The sequence below is a fragment of the Platalea leucorodia genome, assembly GCF_965183815.1.
Source record: "Platalea leucorodia genome assembly, chromosome: 16".
Taxonomy (NCBI): Eukaryota; Metazoa; Chordata; class Aves; order Pelecaniformes; family Threskiornithidae; genus Platalea; species Platalea leucorodia.
In genome coordinates this window covers 9,213,034-9,236,818 of record NC_138838.1, presented here as the reverse complement: position 1 = coordinate 9,236,818, position 23,785 = coordinate 9,213,034, and the positions used below count along the sequence as shown (strand labels likewise).

The 23,785-nt window shown below is 45.0% G+C and overlaps 1 protein-coding gene across 4 annotated transcripts in view; it reads left to right on the top strand.

Moving 5' to 3' along the window:
* The window catches only part of BCAS3 (BCAS3 microtubule associated cell migration factor), a 373,866-nt gene that overhangs the window by 318,832 nt on the left and 31,249 nt on the right, over nt 1-23,785 (top strand). The window lies entirely within an intron of this gene.

Below are 23,785 nucleotides of genomic sequence, written 5' to 3'. Positions count from 1 at the left end.
ATTGTGTGTTTTAGGGGAGGTTAAATGGGTTAAGATTCTTAGCTGTCCTAAAGCCATTGGAGTGATTCCTTATTAATCTTTTTCACCCCCTAAGACATCATCTACAGATCTAGGCGGATTTAGTACATAAGATAACATAGTCAGCCCTGCCATAACTATCCGCACAGCTTCTGAAAGGACAAAAGGGTGACAAAAATATGCGGAAACCCTTCCAAAGGTTCACGTTAACAATACTTTCCAGTCTTTCCCTCACCCATATTCAACTCTTACTTGTTGCATAAGACAAGTTTTATCGTCATAGGATACTATCTCTGTAACTAGTGATCTAAATTACAAAGAAGTTTGTTGTGCTTCGTGTCCTATGGCAAAACTTGTGAGCATAAGACGGGGTCTTCAATTAGCCCGATTACCGCCGATAACCAAGAGCTTCTTGTTCCTGCAGTAAGGGTGCTCGGCGGCCGTGCCAGCGGCTCCTCCTCCCTGCCTGCTCCCAAACAGCTTTCCCGATGAGCCGCCCCTTTGCTGCATGGTAAGGCTGCTAAGGTCTGGACAGAGAGGCCACGCTGGTGGCGAAACTTTTCAGAGCTTTAATTCAGGGAGAGAAATTGCCTTTCCACCAAGTAAATAACAAAAAAAAGGTAAAAATCCAGAGGCAGTTGCATTTGTCTGAGTGATTGATGCTTCTGTCTTAGGCATCCTTCGACATAACAGGATAGTTCAGGGCCTTTGCTTCTGTGGGAAGGTCATACAGTAGCACTGCGGTACTTTTACCATAAAGACGCTTTTTTTTTTTTTGAAGAAAAAAAAAAATCCAGTTATCCTTTGACATCAACCATATATTTTACATGATTCCTTTTTACCCCATTCAAGTGTTATATCTGCATGGAAGCAACGGTGTTTCCAGTTCCACCCTCTTCTCCTAGAGCTTATTTGCTCATAATCATTCGCTGTGCAATAGAATGTGAGCAAGGTCTGTGGCCAGAGGATTTTTATGTGGCTGCCAGGGCATAACAGCATTTGGGAACCTTAGGTGTTGTACAAATAATGGTAACATAATTTCAGGGATCATCTGCCATTTAATCAATGTCAGGAGATTGTCAATTCCTTCCATGATTTATGGTTGTGAAAATACAGAATGATCTGTAAAATAACAAGAAGCTAACTTGAACTGCATCCCCCGCCTGAACGGCGTATTTTGAAAACACAGCAAACTGAAACACGAAACTATTTTGGAAGAATTTTCTCAGGATCTTGAAGTGCTTGCCTTAGCATTGAGCTCCCTGTAGACACAAGTGTTCCTTAGTACTTTGTAGGTGCTACTGTAGTCTCGTGGAGCTCTCAGGAACACATTACAGTCTTTCGCCCTCAAAAAAAGAAAAACACTTAAAAAGAGTGAGTGGCTTCTTCAAAGCTGGAGCTCCCTGATAAGGAGCCTAAGTGTATGGTTTTCCATGTGTTTTAACGCTTTCTGAAATGTAAGAGCCCAGCCCCACAAACACTGCGGGGCCAGCAGTCCCTGCAGTCGCCATCTCACCGGGGTAATCGCTCTGGCCTCGCTTCGATAATATACTTAAGCATATGCTTAACTTCTTCCATGCTAAGGAAAGCATTTAAGCATGGTTCTTAAATCTCGGTGCCTCTAAATCAAGCATATCTTTAAAGTGCTCTTCTCAACTGGCCGAATGTCCGGTGGCAAATCTTTCAAGGAAAGGGTGCTAAGAACTGAATATAAATAAAATATTGCATACCTAAACCAGGCAGTCCTGCCCGCAGGCGTGGGAGCCGTTAGGGAGGTGGGATTCGGCGGAATCTTTCCTAGCTCGTCTGCGGACTCACCTGGGCCCCAGGCCGCATCATTTAGACTTTCCGCACTGGTTTGCCCGTCTCTAAAATGGGACTCATGATTTTATTTTCTTACTGTGTTGCAGACATTACAGGTCTTCATATTTATAAAATGGATTTAGGTCGCCAGGTCATCAGCAACTTCTAAGTGCATGTGCTTATGGTTAGCTGCGTACGTTATTGTATCTTGGAGATACAGTAGCAATAGGAGCACTTCTCAAAGGAGATATAGCCGTCATGCTTCCTATTTAACAACATTTAAACCAGAAATTATGAAATTATACATGTATTTGAAAAGCCATTAGACCTGTTTATGGCAGAAGATGAAAAAGCTCGCCCTTTTCTAGCAGCTGTGAAGCAAAAATTATGACTTGCATTGCACTCTGCCCAATAAAGGCACCCTGCTTCCATAATTCCCCTTCTGGTACTTTTGACACCAGCGCGCCAGGGATTTTTGTCTGCAGGGAGACCAGCTTTGGAGTCTGCAGAGATGTTTTGGGCAGAATCTGGGAGAGCTCAGGAATGCGTGCTTTATTAAAAAAAAAAAAGGCTCTGGAGGCAGTTTAGGTATTTAGCCCCTGAAGCATTTTTTGTATCTCTTAATTACTTATAATCTGACTTTTCTTTCTAATTGAGGCTCCCAGCATCTGTCTAGCTACCAATACTCTTAACTACTAATTTACATTGCAGTTGGCACCTGACCTTACATGACACATGTAAGACTCTTAGGCAGATAATCCTGGCTTCTTCTTGAGACTTATGTCGCCATGGAGGGGTCAGTGGTGTGAGACAGCACAGCTTGAGGTGCGAAGTGCCGCGGCGGCTCACACACTTTACCTAGCTGAGTCTGGGAATCCCTTAACAGGCTGATCCGGGCTTTTACACAGCCCGTCCTCCTGCTTTTGTCCTGGGCAGGCGTTTCTCTGCCTGTCGCTTACAGGCCTTAAAGCAGCATGTCTGTGTTGGTTAATTTGCAGACATCAGTAGACACATTTCACACTGAATTCCACCCTGTGGGGCTGTGTCTAATTGGACAAATTTGAGCAGCAGGCAGAAAAGCCACCACAGCATGGAGCAGTGATATATGGGCACAGGCAAAGGGTTGCAGTCTTAAAGACACAGCTCTCCGCTCGCCTGCCCTCGCCTGCCAGACCCCCACATTTGAAGCAGGACTGCCCCGACAAGCAAGGTTTGACATCCGACAGCATCACCTTCGTGCTACAGGCTTTTCTGGAGCAGGCGTGGTTCTCTCCGCGCGTTCGTTCTGCTAACGAAGCACGCTCTGAAGGAGCAGGAAAGTGTTTGCAACTTTGCAGCAGGGCACGGGAACGTTTAGTCCAGCCTGAACCCCTGAAATTAAAGGCTTGTTCGGCTTTAAACGGCACAGCTGCGATCCACGTTAGAGTTTCTTTGGGGGAATTTCCTGCGGTACTGCAGCAGGCAAGGTGAAGCGGGGAGGCACTGTTATTAGCAAAAAGAAAGGGGAAAAAAAAAGAATTTCAGAACCTTGGCAATAAAAGCGAGTCGAAGGGTTGTTTCTGGTCATAGATGTTTCTTTTCCATTTTATGTTGCTTAAGCATAATAAATGTCAGATGGCTCGCTAGCATGTTTTATTAAAGTAAGTGAATTCGGAGTTCATGAAAGAGCGCTGCATTGATAGCGTTGCACACAGGGTGGCTTTGTTAGTGCAGGGAGCAGGTCGGGGGGTCCAGCCCGCCTCTCGGCCGGGTTTGCTGGGACCATTTTTAGAAGGGAGAAATAGCCTGAAATCCTGTTTCCGTGTAGTTGCTCTGGTTTCAGCGTCTCTGCTGAGATCACAAACAAAAGTGCCATCTAATGACAACTGCAAAAAGCCTTTGGGAATGCAAAATTGAAGAATATTGTGTGGTTTGGTTGGGTTTTGGTTGGTTGGTATTTTGGATGCTTTTGTTAAGTGGATTGAGACTCTAACTCAGTTTTCATAAATAGCAGAAGGGCCACCAGAAGGTGATCATTTTCCGTTGTCGCTTCTCTGCTGCTCTGGTTGCGTGGTGCAGCTCAGCAAAATGGTCCCTGTGAAAAATCCAGCTCCCGAGTGTCTTGTTTTGAAGTTTGTCAAAGTAATGTACAAAATATTAGCCCCTTCCCAGTATAATTGTTCTTTAGAATGCATTTATTTTAGCGCATGCATTTATATTAGTGACATTTTGATCTATTACGGGTTCTTCACTTTAAACATCTCTGGGAAACGTAGCTCCTTATTCTGATTTTTCACAGAAAACAGTAGTTCTGATAAGGATCTTATAAAGCCCAAAAGCAAAGTGTTGAAATAGTTTCCCAAAGGGTGGCATTCGCGACAAGTGCTTACATTTTGCATCAGTCAGACCGTTGTCTCGTGAGTCTGAACTTGGACCGAAAATCCTTGGCCGGACCCTGCGAGTGCAGAGAGCTTGCTGGGTGCAACAAGCCGCTCCAGAGAGAAAGCCTAGGGAAAAGAAAAAGAAGTAGCTTGGTGGCTTTGGAAGGATCTGGCCAGAGTTTTATGCTAATACTATAATATATTGATGCTTGGTGATTTAAAGACATATGAGCCTTCGTCTCTTCATGCAAACGGGGCGATCCGCAGGGCTGCTGCAGCGGCGCGGTGTCGAGCAGCCTGTCCAGGGGAGGCTTCTCTGCTCTGCTGCCACCTCCCTTGCTGCCCCAAACTGCCAAATTACGTGGATGCCACGAAAAAGTCTCTGCTAAATGGCATGGAAGTGATGGCTTTAACTGGGAGAAACAGGAGTTACTGTTTTTTCCGCTGTGATTGATGTCTGTTTATATTTAATGTAGTCACTAGATGAAAATGAAAGTCTTTGGTTAATCAGATACAGTTTTAGAAACCAAATCTAAGTCATTCATGTGGATATGGTTGAATTTCCTCCTCTCCTTGCAACCTGTTCCTTCAATCCCATAGCTTACCTCTGAGGGTTTGCTTTACTTAACTTTTTCCAAATTGAAATAAAAAGCAGCTTACTGTAACGTATATCATGGGAGCACTGTGGATTTTTCCCCCTCCAGGTTACTCAAAACAAGCCCTAGGCCCAGCAGTACTGAAAACTTCTGTGAAGCTGAAAGTGCAAGATTTAATGCCTTGTAACTTTAATCTGTTTCTGTAATAAATTATTTATGCAGAATGTGTCAAAAGCGGACACGTTTGCAAAGCAGTAAAACTTGCTGCCGTGGTGGGTGAAGGCAGGGGAGGTCGTGCCGATGCCCGCCGGTGTCTTGGGTGGGTGGCAGAGACATTCAGGCTCTCCTCTCTGGTCACATTCCTGCTTCTCCTACGAGACCAGTGCTGTTTCCCATCACAGCTGATGGGAGTCTTCCAGTGGAAGCCTGCTCAGTCCCTTAGGGATACCATGACACCTATAAATGCTACAATGTCTTTAAAGGCACGTTAAGCATTAGGCCAACAGCTACCAGGGTATGAACAAGAAGGTCAGAAAAAACAAGGATAATAAATATTCAAGGCCCAGTTTTCATGCTGAAGGGGAGAGGCACGTGAGCAGGCGGGGAGGGAGAGTCCTGCCGGGCAGCCCCGCAGCCCGGTGCGGGGAGCCCCGTCCGACCCCTGGCTCCATCGCCTGCTTACTCCGCTGTCCTACGGGAGAGACAGGACTTCTTCTGCCCTCTTCGCCTCATTTTCCTCCTTCTGTGAAGTAGGAGGTACCTCTCGTGTACCCAGTAGGATAACTGTTGAAGGTGCCAGCCCACGCAAACCCGAGCCCAAGCTCCTCCGAGCCGGCAGCCTGAGCTGCATGTATCCATCAGCAGGAGCGTGAGTAGCTTGCATAGAGACTTGTAAATACGAATTGTTGCTTAAGTGCCAAAATTATAATTAAAAAGGTTTTCTCATCTGGCTTTTGTCTACATACTTTCCTAATATTGTCATTTGGCAAAGCCGGGGTGTCTCTCACAATGTAATTGCCGCAGAACATTTCCTTGAAAGAGCAGCAACACCCCGCCTCCTCCTAACACTTGCATGTGGAAAGCACCAACTGTTTTATAGGCATTAGTGAATTATGCTTTTCAGTGCGAGGAGGTATTAACTGTCTGTACAGCTGAGACAGCTGTAAAACAGCTTCGGAGATGAAGTGACCTGCCTGAGGCTGCACGTTGGATGCTGTAGCAGAGGCAAGAGCTGCCGTTGTGCCTCTTCCAGAGAGAAAATATGGAGGCTTTTACAAGATAGTCTGTGTGCGTGTATCATTTTTCTTCTCTTCCTCCTCTGCAGGGCTCTGTACGTAAGAAGGGACCTGTCTCGTCCCAGGGCAGCAACGCGGTGGGCTGCCTGTTGGCACCGAGCCGTGTTCATGCGGCACAGCCGACAGCGGCACCGCCGCTCCAGCTCCCGTTGTTGCTGCCTCTCTGCCCGGTTTTCGGTGGGAAGCCGGGATGCAGGGATGCCAGGCCTGCTCCTCTCATCAGTGCTGCTGGCACTTCTCAAGTGTTCAGGTTTTCAAAAAGCCGAGGGGCTCTCCTGCCACCCAGTTAGAGAGTGCCGGGTAATCCCTTTATGTAGTTACCGGCATTTCCCTGCCAGAGCATCACAACCTGCACCGAGAACTACAGGTGCCTCCCCGCTAGGGACTGAATGGCAAGAAATACCTCGGCGTTCATTTTCTAAAAGAGCGGTCGTGGTAGTACTAGAATTAGTAAATAAATAAATAAACGGGAGAGATCTTTAAAATCAGTTGCAGAACATACTTTCTATTTTGGGGAAAAACATTGAAGATCTGGAAATTTTTCAACTGTTTCAAAATGAAACCTTAAATTAAAATGATGGCTTTTGAGGGGTTTGTTTAATATTTTTTTAATCTGTAGTACCAAGAAAATTCATCTTCTAGACAGGTGTTAGCTTTGAGGGAAGAATAGTGCATGGGCAATTGGGACTTTTTGCCCCCTTCCAACTGGTGAAACAAAGTTTGGGGTAATAGAGGCTCAGGTCTTCAGCTGGCCTAAATTAGCGCAGCTCCATTCAGGCTCCAGCTGTGGGCACATATTACTGTTCCATTGCAGCAGATCTCATTTATGACATGTTTTTAAAGCAGATCTGTGAAATGATCCAGCTTTAAAAAAATAACACTAATAAGGGTGCCGTTACACGAGCATCTTATCCCGCAGCAAAGCCAGTTTAAGAGGCTCCCAGCCCTTCCCTGACCCTGCCTTCTCCTTCCAGCCCCACGGTTCATTTCCCCTCAGCTCTGCTGCTGCAACTTTTTGGTGTTTGTGGGTTTGGGGATATTTTTTCCCCCCTTTCTTGCATTGTTTCAGTGATCAAGTAGGGCATGTTTCCTTAACACATGTATAAGCAGAAGTAAGCACGCAGCGTGCTGCAGCAGAGGGATGGCAACGAGGGACAAGGGGAAGGGCTGGGATGTACGCAGCAGCAGCAATCTTTCAAACTGGCTTTGGTGCCAGAGCGGATGTTCCTGCAGCTACCACTAAACCCAAGTGGCTTTGCAGGGCTTTTATTTATTTTTTGCAGAAGACCCAGCCAGGCAAACAGCTGAGTGGGCGCTCCTGGCACTGCCTGGGGCAGTGCGTGGGAGCTCACACCTCCCCGAGTGATGTTGGCTGGGACTTGGGCTCCTGGAGTCAGCAAGGCATGTAGCATGGTCCCAATCAATTCCTGGACCACTGCTGAATTGGGGCCGTAGCTATTAGGTTATTAAGTAAATCGCACTGATTTTTTGTTCCTAACTGCAGCTCGGTTTTACCAGCGCAGCGCTGGTGTTAGCACTGGAATAGATGAGAACGAGTTGAGATTTCAAGGAATCTCAGAGTAGTTCACTGTACCAGGAAATCCAGTCTACCGGGATTCTGTGCTACATAGCAATGAGATCAAATGCTTTCCTAACCTATTTACTTTAAATGTATCTTGAATATTAGTAATGATGGAGTAAACAGACAGGTCTTTAAAAAGCATGGTGCCTGGTGAATGTCTGACACAATATTTAATGAGCTCAGGAAGGTTTTTTATCCAACTGCCTTTGGTCTGTGGAATGTGTTTTCTCCTTGTTTTGGCTGGATGGATCTTGTGGCTGATCTATTTAAAAATAATTAAGTGAGCAGTTGCAGAAACAACATGGTATCTTAGACCTGCACGTGGTACAGATTAGGTGGAAACACCGAGCTTTCCTTCGTATGTGGTGTGGTTATCAGTACCCTCCAAGCAATGCATGCAGATACCATTCCACATCCTTTCTAAATGAGCTGAAAAACATGATGACATGTAACGAAACCTCCCCGGGGCTGCAGTTTGGTGTTCGGTGGGGAAGCAGCAGGGACTCGGAGGTGCGCTGTGGCTGCTCGGGCCATACGGGGGGCTCCTATCCCTCGGCACTTGCTGGGTGAGTCCCGCGTCTGCAGTGCACGGTGCTGGCAGTAATGCCCCAGCGTGGGTTGGTTTGTCTGCTGCTTTCTGCGACCAAGATGTATTACTCACTCCTCTTATTCCTTTAGACATTACACAGAGTGGAAACAAAAATCAGATACAAATGCAGAGTCCATCAATCATTACTAACCTAGAAGATAGACCATGATAGTAAATCTTCCTTTTTCTTCTTGTTTTTGGTCTTTACACACAGCAGTACAACACGCCGTGGTAACGCAAGAATTAAGTTGCTCGGATGCACACCAGAGTGTAGCCACAGCTGTCTATAGAGTCCTCGTGCCTGGGCCGGCGTACCTGCCTGCCGCACCCCTGCGCGCGGGTGAGGGCGGACTGCCCCTCTCGGGATCACAGGGTGGTTACTCGGATGGTCTGGATGCGACCAAAGGGACTGTGAGACAAAGCGTAGCAATTCGGTTTGGCTGAATCAGGAATAAAGTGTTTAACCACACACCCAGGTGGAGACGATGCCCAGAATAGACCCCTAAGTACAGACTGGTATGAGCGGCTTTGCCATTTGGATTTCTTTTAGTAATAATGTTTGCAGCAGCACCAATGAGATTATGGTGGTAAGAGGTGCTTCTTTACGTTTGGTGGTTATTAGCGTCATTTCTTTTTTGATTAACCTTTTGCGTACTACAGCTGTTCACTGCCATCCGGAGGGGGTTTATGATTCGAGAATTTATGATAAAGGCACTGTAACACAAGGAATTGGAGCTCATGGGATTATGCTGGGCACACATAGGATATTGCAGGAGCATTCGCTGGTTTTCCTTCTTGCTGTAATTCTGTTGATACCAGTTATATGATGATAAAATTCATATTAGAACATTAGCAAATGCAAACGCGTAGCCACGTTCTCATCATTTAGCCTAATTTTAATCCTTTGGATAAAGGACTTCATTTTTATTAATTCACAGGCATGGAAGTGACAAGCCCGTTTATAACTATCAGTGATACAGAGCAGCAGCTCCAAAAAAGCCATGGGATTTTGGAATCGGCACTGAGAAACTTTTCCATAAATGCCAGGAATAACATTATATTTTAATATTTAACCCTTACCCAGGCAATTTGAGGACTGGAAACCATATGTGCTTTTCATAATGGGAGCCAAGATGACCCTACATAAAGATAAATATAACTACATAAAAGCATTCAGGAAGGATGGTGTTGTGGTTAAGAGCTGGGCAAGGACTGGGGAGCTCGAAGGTCTAATCCCAGCTCAGCCACAGGCTTCTTGGGTGATCCTGGGCATGTAACTTAATCTCTGCATGTTTCAGTTTTTCCATTTCTGAATGAGAGATAATAATACTGCCCCACAGCCGTGCCTGGAGGATAAACGCGTTGCTGCTTGGGAGGTGTGGGCTTGGAGATGGTGCTGGTGACCACCAGGTCAAGTCTCAGCCAAGTGCTCTGCTGAGGGTATGTGCTACACCGCTGCCGGTGGCATCCAGCCTTTCACCTCTGCTTCTCCAAAGGCTGGTTGAATAAACTCCTGCCTTAACTAGACTGCGTGTCAGACCAGGGTAGCACACCTGAAGCCTCGGCTGGGAAGTCACGTCATTGGCAAATGTTCCTTGCTTGAATATAATTTAAATTCAAAAACAATGAGGGGAAAAAATGAGAAAAGGGAAACCTGCAGTAGATGAGACCATCTGGTTTTGTTTGAGTGCTACCTAAGTAACTTGTGTTTATTGGTTATAGACTGGTGTTTTCTTTATACGGTCTCTGGCCAGGTAGCTGTTGTTATGCTCGTGACTTGGCATTCACTTCTGCCCTTTGTGAGTCTGTTCAGGAGGTATAAATCCTGATCCTCTTACGATTCTTTGAGAAAATGGGATATTTCAAAGTAACCGTCAAGACGGAGACTTTTCTTAATGCAATAAACCAGTTGGCCACTGAGAATTTTCACTTGTAGCCTGCGGACCCCATGGGGGTCATTTCCTCACCGTAGGAGCCAAGGCGATCGAGCCGATGGCGCACAGGACAGGCAGCCCGTACGACTGTTGGCGTGAGGAGGAATCATGTTCACGAGATACCAGCTCTGCTAAGGTGCCATCTGTGCCCTGGGCAAGTGGGTAAAAGCCTGCTGAAGGCTGGGCGGCCGGCCCCGGGCTCGTGCGCAGGCTGGGCTGCGTAAGGTGCGGGGGAGCGTAATCGCCCATTGTTTGGAAGGAAGAGTTTTGATGTAATTATACCCTTCAGCCATTGCCACACTTGCCTCTCTTTCATCTTCAGGCAGGTCCACACGTTCAGATGTGAAGCTGGAAATGAAACACATCTGGATATCCAAAAATGACAACAGACTTTTATTTGCTATTTTTGGTATACAACAAAAGCTTTGTATCTTGCTAATTGAACATATGGGCTCTCAGTTGCCTTTTTCCCCTGCTAAACTCCACTTTTCCATGTGTCATCGTACGATTCCAACATTTGATCTGTCGAGTCCATCTTGGCCATGTGTTTGTTGTAATCTGCTACACATGTAGGCTTGTTTTCGTGTGCGTCCTGACCTCCAGCGAGAGCTGCAGTTGTTTCCATCATGGATAGTGTTGAGGAGTTACACATCCTTTTTATCAGTGTATTTGGCCACCGGCAGCTCCTCGCAGCGCAGATCAGGGATCCTGCCAAGCCTCTGAAAGCTCAGTGTTTAGGGTAGCCGTATCTGTTTGTATTGTGATACCAGATGCTGGTTTTTTTCAGTGTAACAGAAGTAGAAGGGAAAACTTCCCAAAAATAGAAAATATCCACATAAGTAAAATCCAGCGTCTCGGCGAGGGAAGCTGAGGGTCAGCATTAGCTAGTTGGAGTTGGAGCATAAGGAAGGGATGGAGGTGGATGGCTGGTCGATGGTCACCGGACGGACCCGCACGCGCGGAGGGGATCGGCATCGCGGCGGCCAGCGCAGCAAGGCAGCGTTTGCTTGCGCAGAAGGCAGCGTGCTCTTCGGAGTCTGCAGCAGAACGGTCTGCAGGATAAAAAGAGAAAAATGCTGTATCTGGAGTGGAGGACTGAGCCCTTCAAAGTAGGCTGTGCCGTAAATACCCACTGGGAACTTGGCCCCACTGTACGGACGTTCGTGAGACTCGTTACAAATACAGGACCTCTTGATTAGCATGAAAGATTCGTCATCAGAATTTTTTTGTGCCTGTGGGGGATCCACTTACTTATTTCCAACTACAGCTCTAAATTGTTCCCATGCTTCATCGTGGTTTGATTAGCTAAAAACTTAGAGTAACTGTTTGAGGCACTTACCATAACTGAAAAACAGGTGACAATGATCAGACCGTAGGGTATGGAGCAGGGACTGCTGGTGCTTCAGGGTATGGAGCCTGAATGTGGTTGGAGGCAACCGCGGTACAGGTTCCTGAGTGCTGAAAAGACGTATTACCTGCATGCTTTCAAAGTGCTGAGCGCTGCTGCACATTGTTCCTCAGGATAAATGACAAATTAAAGCAAAATTAGAAAGGGGTAACTGTGCATTTAATTACCCGCGCACGTGTAGCCCCAGCCTGTGCATCCACGTCATGTTACAGCTGTGCTAATAGGCACCTTTCTTGCAGTAAATATTGGGCCAATTTCGTCACATTTGGTTTATGTTTATCAACACAGCACTTAAGCAATGGGGGTTTGGTTGCAATAAGGGAGAGTCCGTTGCTGTTTAGCCCCGAGGTGAGGGAATGAGAAGCCATATGCAGTGTGGCCCGGCTGGAGGCGTTCCTCTCGCCGTGTTGCAACACACCCACCTGACTGCAGCAAAAATCAAATATTTGTACTTTAAGACAGAGCTGAGGCAATTTCCACCAGGAATATGCCGTCTCTCACTGGCTGAAAAACATTAGACATGCCTCATGCTCTTATTCTGTTCGGTTCTTGACATACGCTGCCTAGTAATTTTGTCTTGAACTCCCCTTTTCTTCAGAGCCAGAAGTGTAATGTTAAACAAATCTGAGATTGCATTCGAGGACTTCCCAATCAACTGAAGAATGAACTCTGAAGCAGAAGTTGTATTTAACAAAACAGGCTTACAATTATTATTCATAAATGCACATGTTATGGCTGCAGTTGTTTCACTTCTTTCTTTTACAACCCTATAAATTGTATACAGAACATAAAGGCTTTACTTCTTAAATAAATGTTTTGCAGCCGCCATAAATTATCTTTCTTGCATTCATAATGAAAAAAAAATCACTGTTTGATGTTTTATATCCTCTTCCCTAAAATGTAAAATATGGTAGTTGGAGCCAGATTTTATCTCATTTGAAAATAAAAGAAGGTTCATTTCCTACTAATTTTTTTCAGTCTTCAGTTTGGAGTTCCCATGAAATGTTGCCCAATCTGCAAAGCAGCGTTACAATAAACTCTGCTTTATCTGAGGGTTTGTGTTTGAGTTGTACCGGTGTTAATAGTCGTCATCATGAAATGAGTTATGAACATAACCTGAATCTCTTTTATTTTTTTTTAATCCCTAATGTTGGTTATATTTCATCTTTCTACGCACCCCAAATCACTGGCTGAATATCAGATTGTTGAACTTTCCTCTACGCCAAAACTTCGAGGACCCTGCCCCGGCATTGCTGTCCTGGAAGCAGGCCTTGCTAAACTCCCAGCTCACTGGTTTGCAAAGCAAACTTCAGCCTTGTACTATTTACCTTGGCAAGTGCCCGACCAGATTGATGATCTGTAAAGTGGATTTGTTATTTGGCTGTTTGCTTTGGCAGCTCTTGAAAGCAGTTTGCTGATTACAGTCCCAGATGTCATTGCATACATTACTGTTCACTATAAGTTTCTTCTAAAGTTTTAATTTCAGCCACAAATACTATTAAGCTTTTTGCACCTTTCTGTCTTTAACTCATGGATATTAAATATCAAGAGCAGACAGCCTTGATTTCCTTAAATTTTCTTATTATTTTCTTTGTCAGCCTCCTCCAGGCATCTCTGTCGTGCCGGCAGCCGGGAGAGATGCTGCTGGCTTTCCCCCCGGTTTGGTGCTGTGCCTATCCGTGCCACCGGCGGTTGCAAGTTGGTCACATGCACAGTTTTCTAATTGTAAATAACCTGAAAAATTGACATAGCATTTTTATAAATTATCAGGTTTAACATGACCAAATACTTGAGTCAGCAGAGTTGAGAAGATCAGGAGTGATGTTAACTAAAATCACCCCGTGCCCCATTTGTGTTAGGGTAGACACAAAAGTTATGTGCGTCTTCAGAGGTGGTTTTTCCGTGTTATATCCATCTCCTCTAACTGTTATCTTGGTTTTTAAAGGTTTGCAATTTGGCAAATCAATAGGCTCAAAATAAATTTGTTTCTGATATTGGGTAATCCTGAGTTTGGCTCTGGTGCCAGCAGTGCCTCTGTGCTCTGCTCCCGAGTGCTCCGCTTCCAGCCCCGTGCGCGCAGCCATTAGGGTTCGGGTCAAGGAATACCAGGACATTTTATTTCCCTGGTGCCTCAAAGTGCTTTTGCCCTTCTAAAGTCCAGTAACAGGCACATACAAGCCCAGCTGGGTGTTTGCTGCTCACCTCCTGCGAGCGCTGCAGAGCGGCTTCGGGAGCAGAGCGGGTGCCTGGCACAGTCCGGCGTGGACAAGCGATTGCTGGGTTAACCCAGTTAAACCGTCCTTTGTGGACAGGAGCTTTTTTTTTTTTTTTTTTTGGTGGGGGTATTTTCAGCTTTGAAATATTTAAGTTGAAGAAGTTAATTCACTTTAAGTAAGTTTACTTTTCAAGGGGAGGATATCATTGTAGTATTTTTGGCCACCGCTTGAAAATTCCTCTAACCCTTTACTATAATAAGCAAATTGAGCAGATTAAAGACACATTACACTGCCAAATGGTTTTTCTACCCAGGGTGACATATATTTTTTCTGTGGAAAAGGTTGTGGGGGTTTTGTGAGCTGCTGTGCTTTTTTTAGCACTTCCTGTTTTATTGTGTTTGAAGTGTCTTTGTGGTGACCTGTTGGGGTAAGATTCTTCCATATGGAAGTGTTTCTTCAACTTTTAATCATTTTGTTTTTTAAAAAAAAAAAAGATTTTAAATCCGATTTGCAGATGTCTCTGGTTTTGTTCGCAGAGAGCTAGTCCAACTCACTACAGTGTTGTAGAACTGTGAGTCATGATGAGTTGTTTATACGCAACGTGAAGATGACATCCACATATTTGCACTCTTAATTAAGTTAGATACCTTCTTTGAAATCTGTAGAAAAGCATTTGTTTGTGTTTTAATGTATTTTTCTCTTCAGAAAATTATATTCCTTTAAAGACATGGGGTGAAACCCTGCCTTCGCTGAATGTCGTGGCAAAACTCCTGTTGGTTTTGGTGGAACTGGGATTTCACCAGTAGACCCCGACTCTGTTGCAGGCATCTCTGAAGTCAAGTAGCATCAGGATAACAAGCAATTTTGTCCTTTGCCTGTTCCTGGAGAAAATCTTGCTGGGATTTTACGTAGGGTCAAAAAAAGTTACAAGTTTATTTTTAAGTCTACGAGACAAAATTCTTCATTAATGTACAACAGAATGCATTTTCCCTGCGCTCATATTGGACTTGCTGGGCCGTAACTGAGACCAGAATTTGGACCACTGTGTTTGCATTATAGCTGCATCCTGTTTCCTATTAGTTTTAACACTAACATCTGAATTTCAGATTTCTTCTTGTTTAGGTTTAACTGCTCAATCAGTACATACAACAGACATCTCGGGACCTCTCTGTAGTCGTCTGGCTTGCACAGGGTGGAAGGGCAAAACTTGGCATCTGCGCAAACAGCGCCGGAGCAGCCCCTGCGTTTGAGTTGGTAGAGCACAGTGTGTCGTTACACAGACAGCTGGGGTTCTCGACCAGGCATCTCCAGACTTTCCCTCTGCATCATATCCTCAACGTTGTAACCATAAGAAAACTGGCTTTGACAGTATTTTTGAGCCCACATGTGAATACCACATGTTGAGGTCTCATGTCTGCAGTTTCACTCCTAATTAAGTGTAGATGTAAGTACTGGGTATCTTATAAGGTCTTTGGCTCTCTGCAATTCACCACAAGCATCTAATTTCCACTTCCTTTGTCTTGGACCTATTATTTATATGAGAAGGGTAGGTGGATTCAGTGGTTACAAGTCTGTTGGCTTATTGTGTTTCTGTAGCTGTCATCCTGTCAAAGGTCCTGCTGAAATTTGCACTACAGGCTCTTGCTAGTTTATTATGGGTAAAATCCCTTCCCGTGCTGAAGGCTACCCCAAGGTCTGTGTGCCACTTAAGTCTCACTAAGCCCTGGAAACGGGTCTTAAATGGTATACTGGCCTTGTGCCTGCTCTCAGCACGGAGGTGAAGTTCATTCTTTAGGAACAGTGAGATTTCCAGTTCGGCTTAGGCTGTTTTTCTTCACTGCTGTGAGTATTAGGATGGGTTCTCTAAACCTGCCTACAAACTTTTGATGCTAAGGCCTCACAGGCTTTCCGACCTAACAACAGGGTGGTTTGAAAAACGGCAGCTTTTTGATGTAGATGGGCACAGCACTCATCTGGTTTGGATTTTCAAGGTGTTTCAAAGTCATATTGTTAGCTACAGGGGGTCTCTTGCGAGCAGCGATATGCACTGACTTGCTACTGAGACCTCAGAGCATTCCCAGGTATTTATTTTTGGAAAACTGAAGCCAAGTAGCTGTATTGTCTCATGCCTGTTATACAGGTGGAGAAACTAAGGCGTAAGATGGACAAATGGCTTTACTGGGCTGGTCAGAGTGGTATCAACAAGACTCGGACATAAAGCTGGGAAGTTATTTTACTATTTCCATTTGCTCTGGTTTCAATGGCATACAGAGCGTATTGGAAACAACCTCAGTAAGGAAATCCTTGCAGCCTTGTTTGCATCGACCGAAAGCTCATAGTGATGCAACCTCTTTAGGTGATGCTTTCCCTTGTCCCACCTGACAAAGTAATATGTTTAGATATGGGCATGGATTTGGGACTGACTTTCAAAGTTGCCGTGAAAGACTGAATTATGTACTTGAAGGTCTTTATCATCTCCGGGCCTTCTTTCCCTTACGCCCTGGCAGAGCTTCAGGGGCTCTGGGGAAAAGGTGCCTTCAGCTCAGTGGCAATTCTCCAGTTTAAATATTTCACCAAAACGCCTCCAACATATCCTGCTTCCTCAGTAGTTTCCAAACAGTGTCCAACTAGATGAAAATTAGCCAGTGTCTTCGTTTGTAGTGCTACAAAGGTCAAATGTCTTGGAGAAACAAGGTGCTAAGATGCTAATTCTCCCCCTTGGAATGAGAAGGCAGTTCTCTGCTCGGTTAAGCAGAAAATGCAGGTGGTCTTAAACATCTCTATTTCCCCCTCCTGTTTTGCATGCAGTTAAACAAAATCTGCTGTAATTGCAGGGAGGATAACCAGCTTCCAGTGCAGTCCCAAATCCTGCCCTAAGATCGGTTAGGAAGCAAACAGCTCGGGAAGGGAGCCGCTGCGCAGACCGCAAGCGTGCTAACGGAGGTCCTGGGCTGGTCCCTGCCCCATCTGTCCCCAGCACGGGACATGCAGGCAGCTCGTCCCCAACTTCTGTTCTCTCACTGCACCTCCTACACTTCTCTTGGAATCTTGTTTTCCACTTTTTGGAGATTTGTGAAACATATGCTTTGGAGGGTTCCCAATTTTTTTCACAGCAAGAAAAGAATTACTCTTTGCATTGTAAAAAGCCTCACGAAAAAGTGCGCTCCTTCTTTATAATGGACTTGCCTGGCGCAACTCAACAATCCGCATTTCTCATCACTTTGCAGTGTACTTTTATAGGATATAAAAGTGGTGTTATGATCCATGTTCCCAAACCTTGCCTCAGCTAGCAAGAACATCAATAAACATGGCTTGATAGACACCAGAGCAGCACCACCGTTTCCCTCGGTGCTTTGAACATGCCCTAACATACCTTTTGAATTTATTCTCCATATATGAAACTACTCGTGCCTCTGTTGACCTTTTAATGTATCAAAGGTAATACTTGTGTGCTTAGGAAAAGTTACTTCTCCCAGGATACATTTCCAATCTGGTCACTTACTGGACTTGAAATGTTTTCTTTACTTCATCTCATATCTCACTTTTTTGTTTCTTTCCTTAATTTAAATTAATCTGCAGGCAGGGAGGTTAGCATACCTGGAACCTGGCAAAAGATTTTACTTCCTTTCTCCCCCTTTCCTTTTTCTTCTCTCTCTGTAAAATCATTGTTATTTCTTCAGTTCACAACTGAGATGATGGGTTGATGTTTGAACAGTTATGCGCTCTGTTCCAGGAAAGTCTGTCTTTGTTCCAAAGCTTCCAGCGCAGAGGCTCCTTCCACCTTGACCTTTCAGCAGAGCACTAAAGCATTTGGCAAGGTTTTTGTCACGTTTTTTGCTGCTGTCCAGGGTTTTTGAGAGATTCCCCTTGGATGGCTTCCACCCTTGAGCTTGCCCGCTCTAGGGAATACTTCTCTATGTATTTACACAGCCACATCATCAGCCCTGATGCATCCCTCTCGTATCTTCATTAGCCGGTACCTGACACCTGCTTGCTCACCTCCTTGGATTTGCTTCTCTGTGGTTTTAAAGCACGTTTTTCCTCCCGATGCTTTGTGTCAAGCGTACTCATAGATGGCTTTGTGCTGATGGGAAGGTCGTTAGGACACGAGGTTGGAAGAGTGGTGGCTCCGATGGGCTCGCAGATCATCGCTCTGCTGACGAAAGGGAGCTCAGCAGGCTGTCAGAAAGCAACCCCCTCTGCAAAACGTCAGTGGTTTGACTCATAATTGTAGACTGGGAAAGGTGTAGGATCAGCTTCAACCTGAGTTACCGGATTCTCCCTAATAATCAGATTGCTTTTCTGTATTCAGTTCCCCAGCAACTTGTGATTAGCCCCACTTCTTAGAGTTCACAGCGGCTTAATTCTACTGTAAAACTGTCAGCAGCGATTTTCTTTTTTTAAGACAGATTTTGGTTCTTGTACAGAACTGCTTCTTGCTAAATTCCTTTTCAACCAAACACACTTGTCATTTCTTAGCCATTAAAGACAATAAACTCCATCTTTGGATTTTTACATGCTGAACTTAGTTTATAATGATAGATGCTTGTTTATAACACACTGAAGATTTTTGTTACCTTCCTGGCATAAAAATTGGAATCTTCTCATTTGATTCCTAGTTATTAGTAGCAGGTTTATCCTTTTAAATATGTACAAGCTATGATTTCCGTGGAATATTTATTGTCCAGAAGAATGGTAGTCTGCAGCTCTCGGAATCTGTCTTGCCTTGTCAAGCAGCATGGTTATAATCAGCAAACTATTCACATGGACTAAAGCTAGTTTCGCAGGAGGGTTTAGGTATTGCAACCCAGAAGGTCATGGTACCGGGTCTTAGATGCCAGGGTCCCTGGGGAGAGACGGGCCTTCCTCCCCTGGCCGGCGCGGCTCTGCCTAACGGGGCAGCTCCATCTCTGGGTGCAAATGGCCCCGCGTTTGCTGTGGTGCTTAAGCCAGTTGGTGCTATAAAGCGTATTTAGAGGGGGCTATAAAGCGTGTGCAGAGCTGAGTGGCTGCATCAGGCCCTCCTGGGGAAGCAGGCAGGGAGAAACACCCACTTTGATCACCCCAGATGTGCTGGGAAGGGGCCAGGGTGCTGGGAAAACTGGGGCGGTTCTTCCTGGATCCAGGGAAATCTGCCAGACGGGGACAGGGCCTGTGGGGTCAAGCAGGGATTTGGGGCATCATGATTTGGACTTCCAGACACTGAAGTTTCTCCTTCATCCCTCTCTGTGTACCTGGACCCTTTGGGCTTTTGGTGGCTTCTGGTGGCTTCTGGTGGAATGGTTAATCCCAAATTACATTATGGGTTGCATTGCTTCATAAATCACAGCAAAGCATGTCCTTGCCATCAGTGCTCCAAGATGGGTTTTATTGAAGGAAGAAAAAGGAAGATTGACGATAAAAATCCAGTTCTCGTGCTTCCAAGTTAGAGCATGCTGCGTTTCATAAATTAACAGCACAACATGAATTCTCAGACTTTCCTCTTACCCTTGATTTTTTTTGCATTTGTTTGGGTTGATGCACCCACTTTCTGTCCTTTTCTGCTTTTGTGGGAGATCCCTTTATCTCAGTGGTGCAGATGGAAGTGTACGGCTGGAGCAGCGAGGCAGTTCCCCGCGGGCAGCGGCCGGCAGGGCAGGAGCCTGCAGGGGATGGGGGATCTGGCGTGGTCCCTTCGATCAGCATCCCCGCTGGTGCACATCAGCCTTGTTCGTCTGAAGGCGAGGAGTTTCACTGAGCATCTGGCAGCGGACTTTCACCCCTGCACAAGTGTTCATCCAGTATTTATTGAAAAACCTATATGTAGCGGGCTTTCTCATAGGCAGTTATCTGATGGGAGAAGACAGGGAAATTCCAAGACATTAGTAAGAAAAATTTTCATTTTAATTTGTCCCCATAAGAATAATGCCCTGCAGGCGCACCTTTCTAGTCACCTTTTGTGAGTTCTGTAACAGGAGGGCAGAGTGCCACTGTCAAGTAAAAAAAACGGTGGTGTTATTCAAGTCAGCAGAAGTCCTTGTATGACTTTTTTTTTTTTAAGTAGTACTTGCTTATTCCTGGAAGCTTTGCTTTTAGCTGTAAACGGTGAGCCATCTTTGCCTAACTCCTGTTTGCATTTGGAGTTGTTACTGCAAATTGTCAAGTGCAAACATGAGGCACGTAGAAGGGTAAATCTTGTGCCCTTTGAGTACAGTCTTTTCCAAGGATGAGAGTGAGATGAGTTAAATGACCGAAAGCCTTAGGCTAGGACATGCCGGTTGCAATAATTTTTTCACTCCATCATCTCACCTTGCAACGTCGCTCTGCCTTATCCAGCCACCAGATGTCTGATGGATAATATAAGTGACAAGGGCAAAACCTCCTCAATGTATGCAAAGGAAAACTTCAGACAGCGAGGACGGGTCTGCTGGCTCCTGACCAGCTGGGTCCTGCCTGGCCTTCCCAAAGCCTGCCTGGCTGGAGTGAAATCCCTCCCGTGGACAGGGTTTGGTAGGAGATCAGACCTTGGTACTGCAAGTCACCAAGTGTTCTGGCCCCGCTCCAGCAGCACACTTAAGCACACACTTAACTTTCAGCATCTATATGTTACCATTGAAGTCACTGTGGCTGTTTGCATGCTTAAAATTAAGTATATGCTTAAGCTGGCTTGGGACCAGAGATTTCAGTGCTTTGTAGGTCCAGTCCTTGCTGGAGCTTAGATAACTAACTCGTGCAGCTTGGCTTGTGCTTTTAGTGAATTCAGAATTGGGCCAAAAGAATTTATCTTCCCGGACTTGGAAGGCTTACAAGGAAACAAGTTTAAGGTTTTTTAAATTTTTATTATTTTCTAAACATAAAATTTCACATTTCTCTGTAGTCCTTAAAGAAACACGTTTTCCTAGTGTTCTTGGAGGGATCTAAAGACTTGGAGTGAACAATTTCCAAAACGCCCAGAGCTGATAGAAGGGCATCTGGGACCTGCTGCGGGGCCAGGGCAGGACTCGGTGGCTCCGGAGGTCCCATCCAGTCATGGGTTTTCCTGCCTCCTAGGAAGATGTGGCATTGCACTGGGGCGTCCTCAGACAGACAATTTCTTTCTGGGCAGCCCTGGCACAGACTTGCCCGGTGACCTTGGGTGAGTTACTTAAACCCTGATGTTCCAGCTCTTCCCTGGTGTAAGCAATAAAACTCTTCATATCAGCGCTGATAATTCATTTTGCCTCGGCTAAGGATTTGGCCCTCTAGGTGTGTTTTGCAATCTCTTCTCCGTTCCCTGATCTCGGTCGCTCAATAAATAAGTAGCAAGAGTAAGTTTCCAAGCCAGTTCCTGACGTTAATGGTGCTCTGTCCTTACAGCAGCTGCTCAGCTGCCCCGAACACAAACATTTCCATCACTCTGGTTTCATACCTGAATCCATCTCATGCTGTTTGTGCAATATGTTAAAATACTTGTAAGGAAGTTGTGATTAGAGCAGGCTGTGCATGTAGTATTAGATACAACTCTCATAAATTGAATGTTAACACAGTGAGGTTTGCTACAGCAAGCGTCAGAAGGTGGTCATCGCTCCTCTGTTATTCCCTAAGGAAAGGCCAGTTAAAGCATAGATGCCTGGCAAGGAGTTCCATTACTGACATGGAAACTCCTACTATAAGTGATTCAAATATGCTAATTTCTACAAAGGGGCTGCAAACTGCAGATGCCTTCTGCTTCCGAATGCCGCAGGCGGCTTTGCAGCTTTGGGCTGGCAGCAGCGGGCAGGGGCACGAGGCGGGCAGGCGAGGGCAGGAGCCGGGGCACTGCCACGTGCGCGCTGGGCAGCGACCGGCAGGAAAAGAGAAATCACCCTCCGAGCTCCTCCCAGACACCCAGCAAGTGCCTCGTATTTGCAAGTGAGATTTATTTATCCTGTGTACAAGTACTTATTAGACAGTAGCTTGGAACCGACGCGTACATTATCTCACAGTGAGGTAAGACAAATAAATTACAACTTAGAGGCCCTGAGTGGGATTAGTGATGCACCTTAGGAAAATATTTTGGTTTCTGTTTATGTGTTGGCTGGGTTGTGAAATGTTTCATCTGGAAAAGGTGGTATGAGACCAGAGAAATATTTGCTCTTATAATGCAAAAAATATTTCAGTTTCATTCTTAACTGGTTGCTAGTGATATAAACCAAATTTCACATTTCCGGAGCTTCGATGACTGCTCGGCCGCTTTCCTACAGATTCTCTTGTGCAAACTTTCTCCTAGCCGATAAGAAACTGCTGCTTTATCTCCCCTTGTTTGTGAGCATTTCTCCGTGTGCATATTACTTATAGAGAAAAAATCACCCAAAGTCCAGCCTGTGTCTCTGGTAGCCTCGCTCTGCTGAGCGGGAGGACGCTAAGGCTGCTCGGGCAGGGTTGAGGGCAGCGTGCTGGGCCCCATCCATCCCGGCTGTGCAACTCCATCCAGGCGGGTCGGCGATGGAGAAGCCTTCGCCCCTCCGTTGCAGCGGGTTTAAGATACGGTATCCTCTGCAATTCGGCTGTGGAGGAGCTGTACCCACAATGAACTTGGCCTTTCCAAGCATTACGCTCTGTTTCTATTACACAAGAAAGAGTCTCCTATTACAATTTGAGTGATATATTAGTATATAGCACAGTTCCAATGTTTTTTCAACACTAAGATTTTTTTTATTCAAATGAAACAATCAGAATTAAATTCCTTGGCTCAGACAGTTACCACTAATTCTAAAGCAATATGACAAATCCACACTTGTGTCTCGAAGTGTAATGTAAGATCTTAGTTATCCAGAAAACCCCGAGGAGTTGTCAGATCTTTCCTTACTTGTGGGTGAATATGAGCCTTTTATAATCTGTGTCCTTTGTACATACATATATATATATATATGTGCATTTGCACATGCCTCGAGATTGATAATAAGCAAGATAAATCTTGCTGTTTTCTTAAGGGAAGTAATACATTATTCAAGTCCCTCCAGTGGAATTGGCATGTTTTTACCTCGCAAAGCAAGCTCACTAAGACAGGGTATGCCTGCAAACCTCTTCCAAATTGTTCAGAAATGACTTGGCGTATAAACAAATAAGTAAATAAGCGTCGTTATTTAGTGTCACAGAAATACCAGATGTATCCTTCCTGCATCTTACACAGCTTTTCCCAGTGAAGCCAATCCAAAGACTTCAGCATCATAAAGTCGCAGCTTTTATTCAGATGAGAAGTGAAACAAAATAAAGACTCATCTAACAAAGCCTCCACTGAGATTTAATGGAATGCATTGTGTGTTTAAATTTCCTAGGCATTGTTGAAAATCTCAATAATCATCTTATTGTAAGCTTAACTAAGTCGTAGATCTTCAGAGAGTGAGCAACTTTACTAGGAGAAAAAAAAGTTACTGGATTTTCTAATTTTAACCAGGACTGAGAATTATAAGTATGTGAATACCACAAGAAAACATTTCCAACCTTGCAAAAACTAAAAAGTGCTGAAGATCTTTCGCGAATCCTTTTTTAATGAAATTTCCAGACCTAGAGGTTAAAAGAACATCAGGTGAAGTTTCTGCTGTGCAGAATCGTACCTGGTAACGCGCACCCGCCCCGACTGCCCCGCGTTGTGCAGAACGCTCTGTTCTTCAGGGTACTCTACTTTATGTCAGGATTAAATGTAAAGAAATGTTAATCTCTAAGGGGGCTTGGGGCTGATCATAGCATTCCTGATTTTTTCCAGGCATTCTGATTCTGCAAAGCTGTAAAGAGTTAAAATATGCAAGAACCTTGCTATTCAAGGGAAAAAAACATTTTTGCTTGGAAATTAGTTTTATTTTGAGGGGGTATTTTGTTTTTAAAATCATAATGGCATCCAGTTATACTGTAGTTTCTGTCTCTTTTTGCTTTTAGACCGCTAAATAAATTGCATCCAGTATTGCAAAAAGAGTACAAACCCATTCGTATTATTTTTCAACGCGCTGTATTCCTTAGGTTGTCGTTGAGCTGCGCCTTCCCCATCGG